The following is a 22,327-nucleotide window of genomic DNA, read 5'->3' on the forward strand; positions in this document are numbered from 1 at the left end:
TAAAATGAGTTTATCTTGTTGGGCCGACTGGATGGGCCATACAGGTCTTTATCTGCCGTCATTCCTATGTTACCCTTAGTAATGACTACCATTACGTTGTCCTGTCTGATTCTTGAGGTGAGCACTCACATATATCTTACCTAGTTATATCCTCTGTCAGCTGAGAAGGATCAGGCGGATAAACTTCACACTGGAATGTAAAATTCAAGGGGTCCTCCTGCCAAGTTTCAAAACAAACATTTAACAATTTATATATAGACTGACTACGCAGCAGGACATTAACGGGCTGGGTCAGCATTGCTGCCAGGTTTAATAAACAAGGGGAACGGTAAAAACACTTGCGTTGACATGTTCCGACAGACGGTATATCAATACAATAAATAATAAATTAAAGTGAAAGAGGGGCAAGTAGCGTAGCGAGGGCGGCTGACACCCTGGGCGGGTCAACCACGGCGCACCCCCCCCTCGGAGCGCATTCTTACCAGTGGCGCTCCGCCCCGAGTGCACATCGTCGCTGGGAGCTGCGTCTGTTCCGCTGGTTCCCTGCTCTCTCCTTGCCCCCGGAACAGGAAGTAACCTGTTCCGGGGCAGAGAGAGCAGGGAACCAGCGGAGCCAACACCTCCCCCAGCGACGTGCCCCCAGGGCGGACCGCCCCACCCGCCCCCCCCCTTGCTACGCCACTGAAGAGGGACCTATCAGAAATAAAAGGAGTCAATGAAATGGAGATATTTACATATTCCCATCATCTACTTTCCTACCAAAAACATTCATTTGAAGCGGAACCCCCCCCCCCCCCCAAAATCAGCCAGCCAAAGACTAAGGGGGCCTTTTACTAAGATGTGGTAAGTATTAACGCATGCTTACCACAAGGTAAAAAAGTACTACCGGAAGGCGTGCTCAGGCGTCCTGTGGTAGTTTTGGGATCAGCGCACTTCCCACGCATGAAAAATATTAATTTTTTTAGCACGGTAGGGGCTTACCGCTCGCTCTTCCGGGACTATCGCCCGCACCGATGCAGCCAACCGGCTGCAGTCCTGCCCCAAGTACGCGCCATTTCCGGGGTAAAAAGAAACCCCCCCTGGAAATTGCCTGTACAGCGATAACTTGACGGTAAATGCCGTGTGCTTCCCGGTTACTGCCGGATTAGCGCAGAAGCCCCTATCACCACCTCAGTGGTGGTTGGTAAGGGCTCCCTGTCCCACGCCCTTGCGGTAAGAGTTCTTCAAACCGCATGGCCATGTGTGCTGGAGGCTTTTTTACCCACTGCAGTAAAAAGTGCCCTGGCATATGGGAAAAACGGCCCCCCGCCACTACCAAAGGGGGCCCTTTCCCCCCAGAAACAGGTGTTATCAGTGCTAACATGTCATTACAGCTTAACTGAATAGCATACTTTATTATTCAGGCCGAATTGGGTGATTGGGTGGCAGAGCCGTGGCGGAGGCAGGGATAGTGCTGGGCAGACTTATACTGTCTGTGCCAGAGCCAGTGGTGGGAGGCGGGGGCTGTGGTTGGGAGGCGGGGTTAGTGCTGGGCAGACTTATACGGTCTGTGCCAGAGCCAGTGGTGGGAGGCGGGGCTGGTGGTTGGAGGCGGGGTTAGTGCTGTGCAACTTATCAGTCTGTGCCAGAGCCAGTGGTGGAGGCGGGACTGGTGGTTTGGAGGCGGGGATAGTGCTGGGCAGACTTATACTGGTCTGTGCCAGAACCGGTGGTGGGAGGCGGGCTGGTGGCTGGGATAGTGGCTGGGCAGACTTATACAGTCTGTGCCAGAACCGGTGGTGGGAGGCGGGGCAGACTTATACGGTCTGTGCCCTGAAAAGGACAGGTACAAATCAAGGTAAGGTATACACAAAAAGTAGCACATATGAGTTTATCTTGTTGGGCAGACTGGATGGACCATGCTGTCATTTTTTTCTGCCGTCATTTACTATGTTACTATGAATACGAATAATGAAAATGATTTGGTTGAATACGAAGACCGACTATGAATAATGGGCATTTGAGCTTTAACATAACAAATAATAAAAGAAGCAACGTGAAATCAGAGATCAAGTTTTTATTTCAGTAGGATTTAGCACAGTAGAAACCTGGATTTATTTGTATTTGAATCTAAAATCACTATTCGGCCAAATATGAATAATGTAATCAGGGTCGAATTGAATAGGAATATTAGGTTCAGCCCTAGTGGCCATTATTAAGAACTAGTAAAACAGGCCCGTTTCTGACACAAATGAACGGGCGCTAGCAAGGTTTTCCTCGGAGTGTGTACGTTTGAGAGTGTGTGTGAGAGTGACTCTGTGAGAGAGAGTGAATGTGTGACTGTGTGTGTGTGTGAGAGAGAGAGAGTGAGACTGGGGTGCGAGTGTGTGTGTGTGTGAGAATGAGAGTGTGTGCCAGGGCCCCCCCTCCCTCCCAGTCCCTCCGAGTGTCAGGGTCTCCCTCCCTCCCAGTTCCAGCCCCCATCCCTCCAAATTTTAGAAGTCATCTTCACTATTATAATAAATTATAGAAGCACGTGAACCAGAGATACCAAGTCACATGACATGCATTCGGCGACGGCTGCCTTCACACTCTCTTCACACGTATTCGGGGGATCGGGGGACCAATCTCCCCTCCCCGTGGGGCAAAAGGCGGATATAGCGGGATCCTTCCAACGTTGTAATCACCAGATCCCACGAATCACGCAGATCTGGCTTTTACACACCGTCCCTCCCATCCCCCTGCCATCTCTTCTTCTCTCTTTCAACCCTTCCTAATCCAACATGTCTCTCTGTTCGCGATCCAGCACCTCTCCTTGAACCCCCTCAACCCCCTCATCAAACTCATACCAGAGATCACCCACCACCAGTCGTGCAACAAGGAGGATTCCTTACCTGCAGCTTTCCTTCTCGGATGCCCCATCCTAACAACTTCCCTCTCCCATTCCTCGGATGCACCGGAAACAGGAAATCCCCCCTCCCCATCTCTCCCGCCCTCCGAGTTTCAGGGTCGTCCCCTCCCTCCCTCCTAGTTTTAGGGTCGTCCCCTCCCTCGAGCCACTGCGGTAAGTCGGGAGGGCAGCTGTTGAGCGCGTCAGTAATGGCTACGGTGACGTCAGCCTGTGCTATGGAGCCTAGCAGACCAACAACCGAAGAAGTCGCGAACACAGGCAGCAAGACGCATAGAACGCTGGAGGTGAGAATTATTATATAGGATAATGAAGGCCTGCGCTGTGGATAGCGTGGTCACTTTTTAAAGCAGCTCAATAAAAGAGCCCCTTGGTTTCTCAGTACTACTTAAACCCAGTATAACTGCGCTAATTTTTCAGTGACCTGATGGACTCTTGAAAAACAGTAAGAGGTATTAAACTACTCCAATAAAATCGGGCTCACCTGCATCTTCCTTGTTAATCCTTACTTCTACAAGTTTTTTTTTTTTTTTTTACACAAACGACTGTGGAAACCGATTTATTTCGGACCAGGCATCCCCACAACTACTCCTTGGATTTTGTTCCGAAGCTACCGGTCTTTAGGGGTGGGAGGGCATAGGAACTTTTCAAAATTATTGGGGGTGCTATGCCCAGTGGAAGTAACCCTTCCCTGGACACATACAAGGAATTTTCTCAATATTGGGGGGGGGGGGGGGGGGGGGGATGCTCAAGCACCCACAGAGTCAGCTCCTATGTGGGAGGAAAACCTTAAGGGTACATCCACTTCACTCTGCTGTTACAGCAGCAGTCCCCCCCCCCAGCTGACAAGTAGCCCCCTTTAAAACTTGCCATAATAATGAACCATTTAGATTCTGCAGCTATCACAGTTCCTTTCCAGGAGCCATAAATTCCTTCCCCCGTGGAGCTCTGTGCTTTTGTCAGCCTAAGTAGCAGAAGCCAACTTTGTATCAAATCTGAGTTGGAAGTTCCACAAATGTATTAACAATTATTCCACTATGCATTAATCTCCCCACTATCCACCCAGTCTCCTGAACTTGTTTCAGGGTCACAAAGTTTTTTTGTTTTGTTTACATTTGTACCCCGCGCTTTCCCACTCATGGCAGGCTCAATGCGGCTTACATGGGGCAATGGAGGGTTAAGTGACTTGCCCAGAGTCACAAGGAGCTGCTTGTGCTGGGAATCCAACTCAGTTCCTCAGTTCCCCAGGACCAAAGTCCACCACCCTAACCACTAGGCCACTCCTCCACTGTTGCTACTATTTGAGATTCTACATGGAATGTTGCTATTCCACTAGCAACATTCCATGTAGAAGTCAGCCCTTGCAGATCACCAATGTGGCCGTGCAGGCTTCTACATGGAATGTTGCTAGTGGAATAGCAACATTCCATGTGGAATCTCCAATAGTAGCAACATTCCATGTAGAATCTCCAATAGTAGCAACATTCCATGTAGAGTCTCCAATAGTATCTATTTTATTTTTGTTACATTTGTACCCTGCACTTTCCCACTTATGGCAGGCTCAATGCGGCTTACATGGGGCAATGGAGGGTTTAAGTGCCTTGCCCAGAGTCACAAGGAGCTGCCTGTGCCTCAAGTGGAAATTGAACTCAGTTCCTCAGGACCAAAGTCCACCACCCAACCACTAGGCCACTCCTCCACTGTTGCTACTATTTGAGATTCTACATGGAATGTTGCTATTCCACTAGCAACATTCCATGTAGAAGTCAGCCCTTGCAGATCACCAATGTGGACGTGCAGGCTTCTGCTTCTGTGAGTCTGACGTGCAGGACGTCAGACTCACAGAAACAGAAGCCTGCGCAGCCTTCTACATGGAATGTTGCTAGTGGAATAGCAACATTCCATGTAGAATCTCCAACAGTAGCAACATTCCATGTAGAATCTCCAATAGTATCTATTTTATTTTTGTTACATTTGTACCCTGCGCTTTCCCACTTATGGCAGGCTCAATGCGGCTTACATGGGGCAATGGAGGGTTAAGTGACTTGCCCAGAGTCACAAGGAGCTGCCTGTGCCGGGAATCAAACTCAGTTCCTCAGTTCCCCAGGACCAAAGTCCACCACCCTAACCACTAGGCCACTCCTCCAGTTAGTAATGTTTTCTCAATTAGCATCACCAACATCCTGAATATTTAAAAATTAATGCTCATCAATAAATTCCAATTACTGACATGCAAAATAAGAGCTGCCAAGACAGAGGAGCAGTGCTAGAGTGCTATTTTATGGTTCTGATCATCTAAGTAATCAAGCTTTGTCCTTCCGCTTCAAGAACAAACATTATTCTATTGAATAAAAAGCCACTGATCTCAACTCTCTGTTCCAGTCAAACTAAAACTGTAATTGCACACTGGTAACAAAAGTAAGACATAATTCACAAAAAATAAAATAAAATAAAAAAGTTAAATGACCCCATAAAGATTCCATAAAAATGTCATGGCATTTTATTCATCGGGTCAATCAGAACAAGCTCATTTGGTTCAAGGGTTGCTTGTTCTTTAGTTATAATTACTTCAACTTTTCATTTTACACTATAAAAACTACATTGTTTTGTCCCCGTGTCTCAAAACAAAGACTACGAAGAGAAAGCTTTTCAGACTCGTGTTGTGAACTCTCAAACAGGAGGTTATCCCAATTCCTGGGGCAAAAAGCAGCAGATTCCATCTTTAACTGTGTACAAAAAAAAAAAAAAGAGACGGATGGAAAACGAAAGCTTTTGAACTGAATTCGCTGAACTTACCGTGAACCTGTCTCTTAATTTCTTTGGTTGAATCCAGCCATGTCTGCAAGCAAATCAAAACACCTCGTTTAACACATGGATTAAAGAAAATAGCCAGGATATTTTCTCAGAGAACGTAACTGGCAACAAAGTATGGCTAATGAATTTGTAGCTATAATAGCAAGTTATTACTCTTGTAGCAATGATAGCAAGTATACAGGTTCACAACGCAAAGTTTAAACGATATTTTAAAAGATTACAAAATTAAAGGGCCCTGTTTACTAAGGTGTGCTAGCGTTTTTAGTGCATGCTAAAAATTCGCACACGCTAATGCTAGAGATGTTAGCGTGTGCCTACAGCGTAGCTTTGTAAACAGGGCCCTAAGACATTCTTCCTGCAAAGTATGGCAATTCTCCCCTACTATAAATTACCGAGGGGTCCTTTTATTTATTTATTTAGGCGCATTTATACCCCACATTTTCCCACATAAGCAGGCACAATGTGGCTTACACAAATTCAAGAGGATACAATACAATACAGAGAAGGCACAGATTCGGAGTGTGACAGAAGGGGAAGGAACATGGGATGGCACAGGTTAAACATTTGATCAGCTAGCGGAATAAGCCTTGTCGAATAAGAATGTTTTTAAGGACTTCTTGAACAGCTGATGGTCGACAAGCTCTTTTGAGCTGTTTTGGCAGGACATTCCAGGATTCTGGACTGATGTAGGGGGAAGGACGAAGCATAAAGGGTCTTGTATTTAACATTCCTGCAGGTGAGGTAGGTCCTTGCAGATGCTAGGGCATTCCTAGATGGGAGATCGATTAAATGAAGCATGTATTCAGGGGCTTCCCCCATATATGATCTGGTGTGTTAGTGAGCAGATCTTAAATGTGATACGGTCCTTTACTGGGAGCCAGTGAAGCTGAAAACGTAGAGGCTGAGCAGGGACAAAGCGCGATTTCCCCAGGATTAGCCTAGCAGCCGTGTTTTGAACTGTCTAAAGCCTTTTCAGAACATAGTCCCGACAACCGGCATAGATCCCACTACAGTAGTCTATATGGGATAGGACCAGCCAATGAACAAGGAAAAGCTCTCTAAGTTATGAAATGCCTGACATGCTTCAGCCTCCACATTGCATAGAACATTCTGACGCCTTACATCATCACAAAAAGAAACAGCTGATCACAGGAGGAACTTCCTTGAACGAAGGCGCTACTCCGGCGCTGAACTAAAGAAGACTTTTCGGCTGCAGCAAACGAGGTATCTGATGCGGCGGCGGGGCAGGCGACAACAGCTGCTGGGGGGGGGGGGTGGCTAAACAGTGCCCCCCCACCTCGGGCTCTGGCCCCCCCTCCCAGCAAGGTCTAGCTACGCCCCTGATTTGCACGATCGTCCAGTTGGAAGTGGTTATCCAACACTACTCCAAGGATTCTCAGGCTATTTGAGATCGAAAGCTTGCAGTCCTTAATGATGAGTCCTTTTACTAAGCTGTGGGGAAAAATGGCCATGCGCTAGCGGCGGGGGCCATTTTTCCTGCGCGCCAGGGCCCTTCTTACTGCAACGGGAAAAAGACTCCACGCACACATGGCCATGCGGTAAGAAAAAAAAACTCTTACCGCATGGCCACATGACGAGGAGCCCTTACCGCCACCCACTGAGGTGACGATAAGGGTTCCCGCGCCAACCCGGCGGTAACTGGGCAGCATGCGGCGATGCCCGATTACCACCGGGTTACTGCCACGCAAGCCATTTCCGGGGGGTTTCCCGCGTTGGGCCGGCGGTAGTCCCCGGAAGAGCGAGCGGTTGGGCTTACCGCCCCCTCTGTAAAAGAGCCCCTGAATTTGCGAAAAATAAGACTTTTGTACATATTGCAGACTATTTATAAAGCTACTGTTTTAATTCACATCATCTGATAGTATGTTGCCCACCATCCTGGACGTCAAAAGCCAGATTCACCGTAAAGAAGCCAAGTGCAAAAAAAATATGCTTAAGTAGAAAACAGAATTCCTAACAGCAGACAAAAAATATCAGTCAACCCTACCAATAAGCCCCTTCGATCTCAGAAGTTCATATTTTCTTCTCCTTTTTTGAACAATTTCCATCCTTCTGATATGTTTGCACTTGCAGAATACCACCAACTATTATTTTTGAAGAGGATAGTGTTACTTGGCCTGGCAGTTTCCTCCTGGCTTTTTAAAATTATTATTATTTCCAGATCGGTCAGGAATTATCCCTGGCAGCTAATAATGCCATGAGTCTTCTTGTGGCTGTTTGGGATATATGATCCATTTTTATCCCATCGAACGGAGCACAGCCATTGCAGCAATCGCTCTTTGGACGAGATGTACGTATTGTTCTTTCCTGCAGAACCTGGCACAAGTGCCTCTCAGCAAATAGACGTCATTGTCGTGCAAGGGTTGGGCCTGCCTTCCTTTGAACTGCTCTTAAACGTCGTCTTCTCAGAATCCCTGGCTGGCCCAATTAGCAGAAATTACAGTGAAATGGAAAAAAAAACAAGCAACTTCTGGAAGCTATGTATATTAATACCCATTGTAAGGGTGGGGGGGACTCCAAGACTTTGAGATCATCATTGAAAAGACTGACAGATTAAGTGGGCAAACCCCTGTAACCCCACCAGTACGGTGCTGCTCTATAGTACCAAGTCCTAAATGTGCTTCACAGCAGGTGTAATGCCCAGCATGGATCTTTTAGGGTAGAGATGTTTAGTCCCCTTCTTTAATGGGGAATAAATGTCTATTATCTCACCACGCCGTTTTCCCTCTCGAGACACGCCCAGACCACACACCCTTCCATTTATACACACTTGGGTTGGATGAATGCATATCTCAGCTTTGTAAAATGGGGACTTAAACCTTTATCTTGTATAAGTACATAAGTATGGCCATACTGGGAAAGACCAAAGGTCCATCGAGCCCAGCATCCTGTTTCCAACAGTGGCCAATCCAGGTCACAAATACCCGGCAAGATCCCAAAAATGTACAAAACATTTTATACTGCTTATCCCAGAAATAGTGGATTTTCCCCAAGTCCATTTAATAACGGTCTATGGACTTTTCCTTTAGGAAGCCGTCCAAACCTTTTTAAAACTCCGCTAAGCTAACCGCCTTTACCACATTCTCTGGCAACGAATTCCAGAGTTTAATTACACGTTGAGTGAAGAAACATTTCTCCGATTCATTTTAAATTTACTACATTGTAGCTTCATTGCATGCCCCCTAGTCCTAGTATTTTTGCAAAGCGTGAACAGACGCTTCACATCTACCCGTTCAACTCCACTCATTATTTTATAGACCTCTATCATATCTCCCCTCAGCTGCCTCTTCTCCAAGCTGAAAAGCCCCAGCCACTCTAGCCTTTCCTCATAGGGAAATCGTCCCATCCCTTTTATCATTTTCGTCGCCCTTCTCTGCACCTTTTCTAATTCCACTATATCTTTTTTGAGATGCGGCGACCAGAATTGAACACAATATTCGAGGTACGGTCGCACCATGGAGCGATACAAAGGCATCATAACATCCTCATTTTTGTTTTCCATTCCTTTCCTAATAATACCTAACATTCTATTTGATTTCTTAGCCGCAGCAGCACACTGAGCAGAAGGTTTCAACGTATCAGACGACGACGACACCTAGATCCCTTTCTTGGCCCGTGACTCCTAACGTGGAACCTTGCATGACGTAGCTATAATTCGGGTTCCTCTTTCCCACATGCGTCACTTTGCACTTGCTCACATTAAACGTCATCTGCCATTTAGATGCCCAGTCTCCCAAGGTCCTCGTGTAATTTTTCACAATCCACCCGCGATTTAACGACTTTGAATAACTTTGGGTCATCGGCAAATTTAATTACCTCACTAGTTACTCCCATCTCTAGGTCATTTACAAATATGTTAAAAAACCTCTAAGTGCCAGTTTACGCACATATCAAACATGAACAATTCTTCTAAAATGAGTGCATTAGTGTTTTGGAATTTTGCATCTCTTTCCTACAAAATGTAAAGCCTTAAACGTTCAAGGCTGCTCTTTCAGAGCCTAGTTGCCAGGGAGACCAGTCATCCACTTACAGGACTCATCCCGACTTCCCAGTTCTAGGGACAATGAAAGGGTTCGGTAATTAATGGCACTGTCATCCTGCATTGGGTAATGAATCAGTGTAAAACAATTCTCGCTTTCAGCCAGCACGCTGCTTTCACTGCATAAAGTCTGTTGAAGAGTCGGCCCATTCAATTTTTGCCCATCATGGTTTGGCAACACAGCTTAGCTCATCCGTTCAAAAACAATAACCAGTTCTCAAAGGGTTGAAGTTTGATTAGGAAACATTCAGGTAGTCAAACGATTTCTCATAAAGTAGCAATGTATACTAAGATGTCATAAACAAATTTGGGAGCAAATCACGGGTTAGCCAAAATAAATATCAAATCAAAACCTTAAGATGACGATAAATATCTTGCCAAACTCATAAGCAAATATGATGGTGCTGCACTCAGGGGGGATGGATGATGCTACACAGCCGCGATCCGCCCCGGCTGGCAGCCGACCAAGGAACGCCACTGACAGAGGGAGTGTGCGTTTCTGCACTTATCAGTTAGCAAAGCTACTCTGCCGTACGCCGATTAGCGTGGGATTAGCGCATCAGCCCTTAACACCTATAAAATAAGTGTTGGCAAGGGCTCACGTGTCGATCTTTTTTAATGGCCAATGGCAAAATTAGCATTCTTCTGAATTTTCCCGCTGTTCAGGAGAACAAGACTGTTTGGGTGCTATGGATGCCGAAAAAGGATGACACCCCCCGAAGGAAGCCTGAAGTGAAACGGTGATGCACTGTTGAGCACATTGGCAACATAATTAAGATAAGTGTCTACGGCATACAATTTTGATTGCAGTTTCTACGGAAAAGATTGAAAATTTTATGATAAAGAAAAAATAAAGGGAAAAAAAATCTTTTCACATAGCAGCGGCAAATAGAAAGGAAGAATTAAAAATAACATAACAAAGGAGGTTTTTTAAGGACTTGTGAGGAAGCTGCTCATCCAGCAAGTTGTAAGCAGGATAAATTATGAGCTTCTGAAGTCCTTTTTCCTCATTTTTGAAAACATCTTTAAATGTAAAAGGTCTTAGTATTATTACATTACAAGCAAAAACGCCAGTTTCGGAACAAATGAAACGGGCCCTAGGAAGGCTGACGTCTAAGCATTTTCTCGTCTCTCTCTCTCTCCCCTGCTCTCCCCCCCTCCATGTCCAGCGATTCTCCCCTGCCCTCCCCTCTATACACAGCAGCGGCAGGCTCGGCTCGCGTCACCTCCAGCCTTCTCATGCCTTCCCTCTCAGTGTCCCACCCTCCTCTGACGTCATTTCGTCTTTCCGCGAGGGCGGGACACTGAGAGGGAAGGGAACGCTGGAGGTCAGCTGATGTAAGCTCATTAGCATACGGTTATGAACCCAGCCAGCCGGTCATCCACGGACGCAGATTGACCAATTATTATATAGAGATATTACTTGCACTGGTTTGACAGCAATTGAATCCTTTTAGCAAGTTAACAATCTTTTGAAGAGTTAATTTAACGCACATGGCCATAATGCGCAGGAAAGATCTGTGTGAGGGCACGCTAAAGACACTTTTTTTTTTTTTTAACACAGCTTGGTAAAAGATCCCCAAAGGGAGATATCAGTAAGAAGGGACAATTTTAAGATTAAAATGGTAGCTGGCTGGATTCTCAAAAAAAAAAAAAAAAAAAAAAAGTGTGCCCTCCAAATTACCAGAAGAAAGCGGACCTCCGCAATGGAAAATCCAAGAGAAGGGCACAGCGAAGGCGACAAGACAGATGATGCCAATCAAACTTCTACTGGACTCAAGAAAAGTTCACAGCAAGAGTTTATTAATCAAAAAAAATGGACTCGACACGAATCGTGTTTCGGCCACTCTGGGCTGCCTCAGGAGTCCCTGTATGGCACAGTGCTGTTGATCCTTTAGGAAAAGTCTTCACCAAGTGTTGGGGTTTGCTAACTAGACCTGGAACGGCACTGCTTTTTGAGCAGTGCTGTTCGTATCAGTATATAGGAGCTGAAAAATTTCTTTGACTCAACATTTCCCAGGTCTTGTTAGCAAACCCCAACACTTGGAGAAGACTTTTCCTAAAAGATCAACAGCACTGTGCCATACTGGGACTCCTGAGGCAGGCCAGAGTGGCCGAAACACGATTCGTGTCGAGCCCATTTTTTTGATTAATAAACTCTTGCTGTGAACTTTTCTTGAGTCCAGTAGAAGTTTGATTGGCATCATCTATCTTGTCGCCTTCGCTGTGCCCTTCTCTCTCTCCAAATTACCAGTACATTTTTACAAAGATGTGTACATGTTAAGCCCTATCCTATTCTAAATTAAAGAGTAACTGAAGCTCACCAGAAACAGACACCGGCAGCTCTTCTACACATCAACATCTTGCATTCATTTGGTTCTTAGAACACTTGTATCTCTTGAGCAATTTCATAGCTATCAAACTACAAACGAGGACTCCTCTTAGCTTCTAAAATGATATGCAGTGAAAGACATATTAATGGTATTCTAACCACATGGATCCCCCCCCCCCCCAATAATACAGCTCCATGTAATCTAATAAAGTCTCAACCATTGACTTTGAAGGAAAGGTTCGCTGTCATGCAATTGAAAACATTCAGTATTTCTGTCTTTACCTGAATAGCTGAATAGACTGTGCTAATAAATCTTACAGATACCAAAAGGCGGTTTCCGCTGTTTCCATCTTATGTCTGAAAAGAGGAGCATCACGGCAAACTAACCACTGCCGAGATACCACGTTGCAAACAAAAAGTATGAGAAGAGTTTGGCTCCAAGTCAGAAATTCTCAAAAGGTTTCGAGTGCTTGAGTTCTAAAGTCTCTGGGCCTTCACAGCCCAAATCCTCCACATCTTTCTACAACCCCTGCTGCTGTTCTTCAATAACCAATTCTGCCCTCAAATTCATCCCCAAGTGGCTTGTTTCCTGCAGAACCTTTATCCTACAGGACACTGTAGTATCGTTTATAGTGCCGACCCAACATTCGCTTCAATCTGATCAGTCACATCTGCTCTAAAACAAGTAAATTGGTTTCTCATCATCTACCAGGTGGTGCTTATGTCCATTTTTATTTTTTTCACTGCTATGAAGCACGCTGAGCTGTGCAAGTGGCTTGCGTTTACGTTTCAGTGCCTCAAAAATCACATTTTCAATCTCTAAATGCAGTGGCGTAGCCAAGGGTGGGCCTGGGTGAGCTCAGACCCACCCAGTGGCAGCACATCTATGAAGTGTCTGGCAGGGATTCCCAAGCCCTACCAGCCGAAAAGTCCCGTCCTTCCTGCATACCAGCCTTCCCTCTGATGTATTCCCGCCTATGCGGAAACAGGAAGTTGCATCAGAGGGAAGGCTGTGGAGCCAACATGAGCAGTGTGTATTAGTTGCTGCCAGTGAAAATCTGCTATTTAAAAGGTATGCGGGGGAAGGGGATGTTTGAGAGACTATATGACATGCAGGCGAGAGAGGGAGAGACCAAATCACTTGTGGGACAGGGTGGAGTTCTTCTGCCCACCCATCTTGGGCCCAGGCCCACCCAAAATTGGGTGTCTGGCTACGCCCCTGTCTAAAAGGGCAGGTTCTGCAGAGCTCCCATGGGACCTGCCTATTCCTCACAATTGAGAAAGCACCACCGCTGCCACCAGCAGGAACACAGATGGAGGACACCAGTACAGCTCGGAGGAAATGCTGCACAGAAGTCAAAGCACAGATTTCAAATGAATTACTGCTGCCACGTTCATCATTTTCATTACATTTTTATTGTTTATTGAATGATTCTCCAAGTGTAAAACTTATCAAGTCTCCTATATCCTGAATGCTATGGCTTGGTTCTAATGATCCCATACAGCAGAGCCATTTCACCCCCAATCCCCATACATATATTGAGCCACTTCTAAGCTATAATCCTTGCTTGAATAATATTCTATAGATTTTCTCCCACATAGAATACTGACTTCCTCTCACTGCACCGGTTTTCCTTATTTCCGTAAATCCTACCTTTGTTGTAGAAGACTCCCAAAAGGCCAACCCAAAGTAGTCTTCTTCTAGAAGATTAAGATGATTGCACACTTTATTAATCAGATCCTGCCCCTTTGCATGTTTCTGTAAATGAAAGACGGGACACAAGCTATATAATACTATTGAAGATATTATTAATACAGTAATAGCAGCAAAACAGCTTTACAAACAAGGTGGGTGTAGTGCAAAGTTACTACTACTACTTAACATTTCTAGAGCGCTACTAGGGTTACGCAGCGCTGTACAGTTTAACAAAAAAGGACAGTCCCTGCTCAAAGGAGCTTACAATCTAATGGGTGAAATGTCAAGTTGGGGCAGTCTAGATTTCCTGGATAAAGGTACAATGGTTAGGTGCCGAAGGCGACATTGAAGAGGTGGGCTTTGAGCAAGGATTTGAAGATGGGCAGGGAGGGGGCTTGGCATATGGGCTGAGGGAGATTATTCCAGGCATGGGGTAAGGTGAGGCAGAAAGGGCGGAGCCTGGAGTTGGCGGTGGTGGAGAAGGGTACTGAAAGGAGGGTTTTGTCTTGAGAGCGGAAGCTACGGGTAGGAACGTAAGGGGAGATGAGGGTAGAGAGGTAAGGAGGGGCTGCAGATCGAGTGCATTTGTAGGTGAGTAGGAGAAGCTTGAACTGTATGCGGTACCTGATCGGAAGCCAGTGAAGTGACTTGAGGAGAGGGGTGATATGAGTATATCGGTCCAGGTGGAAGATAAGACGTGCAGCAGAGTTCTGAACCGCCTGAAGGGGGGATAGATGGCAAAGTGGGAGGCCAGTGAGGAGTAGGTTGCAGTAGTCAAGGCCACTCCACTTGAGGAAGATGGATACATATGAAGGACTAAAAGACCATTTTAGTTAACATTAACAGAAAAATGTGCCTTCAATGGTTCTCTCAATTGGAATTTAATTCCTATAGTACAGTGGTACTTACTGATGGCCAGAGAGTCACTAACAAGTAAGGTTTCAGGTTTTCTTGGATATGCATAATTTGCATAGATTCTGCCTCCCTTGTAACTCTCTCATTCATATTCATTAGGGATAGCTGGAAAACCCCAACTCATTCCTGGCACTTGAGGACTGGACTACATAGTAGATGGGTTGGAGAATAGTGATTGTAGATACCGTAGGGTGCTGATGATCCCAACCTTATCGGATGTTCTGGATTATTGGATGCCAGTAATCCAGGCTCTGCCCCCTCCCTCCCTCTCAGGATTAGAGCCCTGCTCAAGTGTCTCCTCCCCCCCCCCCCCACCACCACCAGGCCTACCTTATAGTCCTTAATGGTCTAGTGGTGAAATTGGGGCAAGAGCAATCCCAGACAGCCGCTAGAAGGCCATTTTGAAAGAACAGCCAGCACGGGCAGGAGTGACTTGACGATTGCTCCTGCCCCGACTTCACCAATAAATCATCAGGGACCATAAGAGGGTGTGGGGGGTCTGGGAGGTAGGGCCACTACTGTTAAGGGCAGATAAGGGAGGGATGAGCCGAGTGTGGCGGTTCCCCGCTGCACTGTTCCACGGTGGTACACAAAGAGGCATATTTTCAAAGCACTTTGGGAGGCTAAGTTCCATAGGTTTCTATGGAACTTTGGGAGGCTAAGTGCTTTGAAAATGAGCCCCAAAGTCCCTCATCTATCATTTCTGGATTATCCAACATATTCGGTTACTTTGACCATTTGTTGGTCCTCTTTATTGACCAGAAAATAATAATATGCGAAATAATAATAATATAGTTTCCGGAAGCTACTCAGATACAGCCAGTATTCAGCGCCAGACCCACACAGCTAACTGCTTTTAATGCAGTCTTACATGTTCTACGTAACTATGAGGGAATCAGCACTGAATATCGCTGATATTCCAGCTCTACCCTTTTACCACCCCAAAACTAACCAGAGAGTAATCGCGGCAGTCAAATTAGATATTAACCAGACAGCGCCACTGGATATTAGCTCCTGGGCCAGAAGCCTCTCCTGCCTGATTAAATCAATTTGAATTATAGTATGTTGAATAACTGGGACTCTATTGTATCGTAAAGATACATACGCTAGGATGAATGGTACAGGTTAATTTATTTTTGCAATATTTAATCACTGAGCTATGCCAATTTATGCTCTTAACTATAACTCGTTGCAAGCCTAATTGATGGTATGTGACATCACATGGAAACAAATGAATAGGAAGTAAACCTCTACCCAGGAAAGCTAGACTGCCCCAACTTGACATTTCGTTCTTTAGATTATCAATAGAAATCAAACAAAATAAAACATGGAAAAGAAAATAAGATGATACCTTTTTTTATTGGACATAACTTAATACATTTCTTGATTAGCTTTCGAAGGTCGCCCTTCTTCGTCAGATCGGAAATAAGCAAATGTGTTAGCTGACAGTGTATATAAGTGAAAACATTCAAGCATTACTATGACAGTAAAATAGATACTATTGGAGATTCTACATAGAATGTTGCTACTATTGGACATTCTACATGGAATGTTGCTATTCCACTAGCAACATTCCTGCGCAGGCTTCTGTTTCTGTGAGTCTGACGTCCTGCACGTACGTGCAGGACGTCAGACTCACAGAAGCAGAAGCCTGCGCGGCCACATTGGTGATCTGCAAGGGCCGACTTCTACATGGAATGTTGCTACTATTGGAGATTCTACATGGAATGTTGCTATTCCACTAGCAACATTCCATGTAGAAGGCTGCGCAGGCTTCTGTTTCTGTGAGTCTGACGTCCTGCACCTACATGCAGGACGTCAGACTCACAGAAGCAGAAGCCTGCGCGGCCACATTGGTGATCTACAAGGGCCGACTTCTACATGGAATGTTGCTAGTGGAATAGCAACATTCCATGTAGAATCTATAGAAATCAAACAAAATAAAACATGGAAAAGAAAATAAGATGATACCTTTTTTATTGGACATAACTTAATACATTTCTTGATTAGCTTTCGAAGGTTGCCCTTCTTCGTCAGATCGGAAATAAGCAAATGTGATAGCAGATAGTATATATAAGTGAAAACATTCAAGCATTACTATGACAGTCTGACAGGGTGGGAGGAGGGGGGTGGGTAGGAAGTATGCATGGGGACATCAAAGCTTTAGATTGTAAGCTCCTTTGAGCAGGGACCGTCCCTTCTTTGTTTACTTTGTACAGCGCTGCGTAACCCTAGTAGCGCTCTAGAAATGTTAAGTAGTAGTAGTAGTAAACCATGTTTTTTTAATTTCTGAAACCCTGTTACTTGTAATAGTTTTCAGATGCTCATGTCCCTGTAGTTACTATCACTACTTGAGTGAAAGCAACAGAACGTTAGCCTTCTCAGATTCTATTCAACTGTAAGCAATTAGTATTACTCCTATCAACGTCAGACACTACAACGCAGCATTCAAGGTGTAAATGGAACTACTGTGATTGGAAAATGCAGCGAAGGCATTAAACTAATCTGGATGTAAACAAATCGGTAAACTGCAGCTGGTTCCTACTACTTTAAAAAGAGAATCAAATTATTCTACAGTATAACGATTAAACATTAATATTAGTAGTCACTTTATGTTTATGAGAAATTGAAAGTCTTCACATAAAAGCAAGTCGCACCTCATAAAGCTTACAGGCCACGACTGTCTTTGGCAAACGGAGGATTCCTGGCCTTACCTCTATTTCACATTCATAGACCGTGTCATCCAGCAGGTTGATCTTGCAGTGCATGATCCTGGATTTCTTGACAGGCTTTTCAGATGTCTTGGGTTCTTTATTAATCTTTGTCTCTCTATTTTCCACTTTTTCTTTGTGTGCCTCTCCTCCTGCTTCCTCCTCTGCCTCCTTACACTCAAGATCAAAGTCCTGGTCGTCCCTTCTGTCCTCTTGAGCGGGCTATAAACACAATTCATTAATTTTATGCTCATGTAGATCCTAATTCAAAGCCAAAAATATACATATTTATTATTCTGAAGGTCAAATTGGATTCTTACAACAAATTACTTTCCTATGCATTATTTTTGGTTACGTATCCAATAATGTCTCTCTTGTCGTCGTCCTCCTTCTCCTCCACTGCTAACTCCAGGCTTCGCTCCTTTTCTCTCGCGGCACCTTATGCCTGGAATAGACTTCCTGGACCTATACGCGGTCTAGCTCCATCTCTACCTGTTTTCAAATCTATACTGAAAACCCACCTTTTCACTGCTGCTTTTGGCTCCTAGCCACAATTGCCCTCCCCTTGTCCCTTCCTCCCTTCTCACCCATTACTTCCCTCACCCGTAACTGTCTTGTCTGTCTGTATTATTTAGATTGTAAGCTCTTTTGAGCAGGGACTGTTTCTTTGTATCAGGTGTTCAGCGCTGCGTGCGTCTGGTAGCGCTACACAAATGGTAATAATAAATAAATTAGTAACATAGTAACATAGTAGATGACGGCAGAAAAAGACCTGCACGGTCCATCCAGTCTGCCCAACAAGATAACTCATATTTGCTGCTTTTTGTGTATACCCTACTTTGATTTGTACCTATGCTCTTCAGGGCACAGACCGTATAAGTCTGCCCCGCACTATCCCCGCCTCCCAACCACCAGCCCCACCTCCCACCCACCGGCTCTGGCACAGGCCCAGACCGTATAAGTCTGCCCAGCACTATCCTCACCTCCCCAGCCCTGCCTCCCAACCCCGGCTCTGGCACAGACCGTACAAGTCTGTCCTGCCTCCCAACCCCGGCTCTGGCACAGACCGTACAAGTCTGTCCAGCACTATCCCCGCCTCCCAACCACCAGTCCCGCTTCCCACCACCAGCTCTGGCACAGACCGTATAAGTCTGCCCAGCCCTATCCCCGCCTCCCAACCTCCAGCCCCCGCTTAAATAAGCAATTTAACACATTTTAAAAAATGCCTTTAGAATACTCATGTACGATGTTAAGTATGCATCCAGTAGGTATATTATTTTCTGGTCAATATTTAAGTAGTGGAGGACTTCCGGTGACGTCACGAACTGCAATGGCGGTCTGAACGCGCAGCTCCCGAACACCAGCCCAAATACCAGCTTAAAAGAAGAGCAATTAGAGCCCGAAACGGAAGGCGTGTAGTAGAACAGACAGTGGAAGACACGCGCTCCCGAAGATGGCGCACTCGAAACCCAAAACGGCGGATTTAACTGCATTCGCATATCGGGACCGCGACCACGTGGCGGACAGGCAGGCAGGTGATCAGCCGAGTCAAGGGGCCTCCCTAAGCCAGCGGCCTACATATGCGCAGGGCGCACACGAAGAAACGCAGGAAAATGAGCTGGCACCAGATAAATGGGAACAGCTGAGTACCTGGCTGTTGGATATTAAAAAAGACATTAAAGAGATGCGGCGTGACTTTGCGCAATTGAGCGCAGACCTCAGAGAGGAGATCAAAGAATTGGGAAATCGAGTTAATGAAACTGAAGTGGGCCTTGAAGAACAAGCGGATATGATAACGGGGTTAGAACAGCAAATGGGTGAGCAACAAGCAAACATGAAATTTCTCACGGACAAGGTGGAAGACCTTGAAAATAGAAGTCGGCGAGCTAACATCCGAATACGGGGCCTACCGGAGCTACCAGAATTTATCAACTGCGAAAAAGCAGTGCAGGATATAGCGGCCCATCTGCTCTCTACCCCGGAGCACACAGTGGCACCCGAAACAATTAAACTAGAACGTGCACACAGGGCACTGGGTCCGAGAAAGGCTAATGTGCCTAAAGACATTGTGGCTTGTTTTACAGAGTTCAAAATGAAAGAGGATGTCATGCGCCAAGCAAGGGTAGCTAGCCCCATAATATGGGAGACATATCCCATTGAACTATTTCAAGATTTAGCGGCTACCACATTGAAAAGGAGAGGAGCGCTACGTCCATTAACGGAAAAGCTCCGAGATGAAGGAATCAAATACAAGTGGCAGCATCCTTTTGCCTTAGTGTTTTATAAGGAGGGAAAGCAACGACGAGTGGTCACGCCTGAGGAGGCCCAGGAGTTTTTGGGGCAGAACAAGGAGACAACAGCGAGCACAGCACACCAAACCAATGGACCTCCGAAAAAGAGCAAGCAGCGATGGCAGAGAGTCTCACAGGGGCGAGGACGGCTGAGAAGACAAGCATCAGAACAACGGCTTGTGGCAGAGAAAGGCACATGACAACACATTGCACATTGGAACTAAATTTTTGCTTAGAGAGTCAGGCTAAACTCTGATCAGGAGTCAGCGGGAGCGGTGCCTGTAAATCATTAAGGGCCAAAGCGCTTAAATGGACTGGTGTAGAAGACGTGAACGGAAGTCCACAATTTTTCTTAGCATGCCTTCAAAGAAGAAGGGGGCATGCTATTTCAGGTTATTGGGGAAAGAGGGAGGGGGGAGGGGGGAAAGGGACAAGGGAAAACGGTGGTGGATATATTATAGTTTGACAGAATGGTATCGGGTGATAAAGTGTTTAAATGTGTAACATTCAATGTGAGGGGCCTTAACTCGCCTATGAAACGCCAGCTAGCATTTAAAGAAATGATACGCTTGCGAGCAGATATAGTGCTGTTACAGGAGACGCACTTGAAAAAGTGTCACGAGTGGCTGGTGGGTCATAGGCGATACCCTACAATCTTATTTTCATCATGTATGGACAAGTCTAAACAGAGAGGGGTATTAATAGCACTGTCGGATTCACTTCCTTGGCAGGTTCAACATACAGTAACTGATAAAGAGGGCAGATTCCTGCTGGTAAAAGTGTCACTATATAATACTCAGTACACCATTGTTAATATATATGCCCCGAATGCTGGGCAGAAACAGTTTATAGAAAAAGTGGAATTACAATTGCAAAAGCATCAACAAGGTCGACTCCTCTTAGGGGGAGACTTTAATGTCACGATTCATCCCCCGTTAGATAATTCTACAGGCCAAGCTGTATATGCTAAAATAGATAGGAAAGGATTGAAAAGTTTCTTGGCCAGATGGGGATTGACAGATTTCTGGAGGGCAAAACACGGACAGGAAAGAGACTATACATACTACTCTGCTAAATATAGATCTTATTCTAGAATAGATGGATGGATGGGAGATGTGACAGTGGCTAATACCATAAGTAAGATCAATATAGAGCCACGCACCTGGTCAGACCACGCTCCGGTGGTATTAGAATTACATATAGGAATTAGACAGGTGGGAGAGCGATACTGGAGGTTAAATGAGGCAATCCTAATGGATCCCAAAAACATCCCAGTGATAGAAAAATATATTGAGGAATATCTTAAATTCAACGATGTGGGTGAGATCCGCTCAGAATATTTGTGGGAAGGTCTAAAAGCGGTCCTTAGAGGACAATTAATAGCATTAGGAGCACACATAACCAAAACACGAGTGGAACAAGAAGAGAGTATTAGGACTGAAATATTAAAGCTAGAACAAGCACATAAAAAGATCCCCACAGACTCAAGGGGGCAGACAAAATTAAACGAGCTGAGAAACAAACTTCAAGAGTTGCAGCTGGCAGAAGTGGCCGCTAAACTACAAAAGACACAACAGGAACACTTTGAACTAGGGAAAAAGGCGGGTAGACTGCTAGCTTGTAAATTGAAAAAGCTAGCACAACGTAATCATATAGGGGGCATACAAACAACTGATGGGAACTTTGTAACACAGATGGAACAGATTCAAGAGGAGTTTTTGAATTACTATACAAATTTATACGAACCAGAACAAGACCCAGAGGTAGATGAAATAGAGCAGTATTTACAAGGGGCGGACCTCCCGCGGGTGGAAAGAGGAGGATCCGAGCAGATGTCAGCACCCATTTCACTAGAGGAGATAATGTGGGCAATAACAGATATGGCAAATGGTAAAGCCCCGGGGCCAGATGGATTCCCCACTAGGTTCTACAAGGTGTATAGCAAACATCTGGCCCCAGTCCTACTGAAAGTGTTTAATGATTTATCAGAGTCGCAGGAATTACCCTATACATGGAGATTAGCAGCAATAACTTTAATATTGAAGCCGGGGAAAAACCCCCGGCTTTGTAGCTCCTACAGGCCAATCTCGCTTTTGAATGTGGATTACAAGCTATTTACAAAGATATTGGCCTGCAGACTACAAAAACAGATTCCGGGTATAGTTCATGAGGATCAAGCGGGATTTATAGCGGGACGACAGACGTTTGACAATACCAGATGTCTGATGCACATTATCCAACAGGTGAGAGACGACCAGACCCCAGCAGTATTGTTATCAATCGATGCAGAAAAAGCATTCGATAGAGTGGACTGGTCGTTTCTATTCCAAGTATTGCAATGGGTAGGGATAGAGGGGAAGTTTCTGAGTTGGTTAAAGTTACTATATCAAGGTCCACTAGCAACCTTAAAAATTAATGGGTCTTATACAAGAACATTTAAGCTCCAACGTGGGACCAGACAGGGATGTGCGATATCTCCACTTCTTTTCGCTCTGTCACTGGAGCCGCTAGCCTGCATGCTTAGGAAAGATGGGGAGGTGAAGGGAGTGGTGAGAGGATGGAGAGAACACAAACTTATGCTGTTTGCCGATGATATATTGCTCACAATTGTGAAACCAGAAACT

Source organism: Microcaecilia unicolor, chromosome 11 (genome assembly GCF_901765095.1).
Source record: "Microcaecilia unicolor chromosome 11, aMicUni1.1, whole genome shotgun sequence".
In the NCBI taxonomy this organism is placed as follows: Eukaryota; Metazoa; Chordata; class Amphibia; order Gymnophiona; family Siphonopidae; genus Microcaecilia; species Microcaecilia unicolor.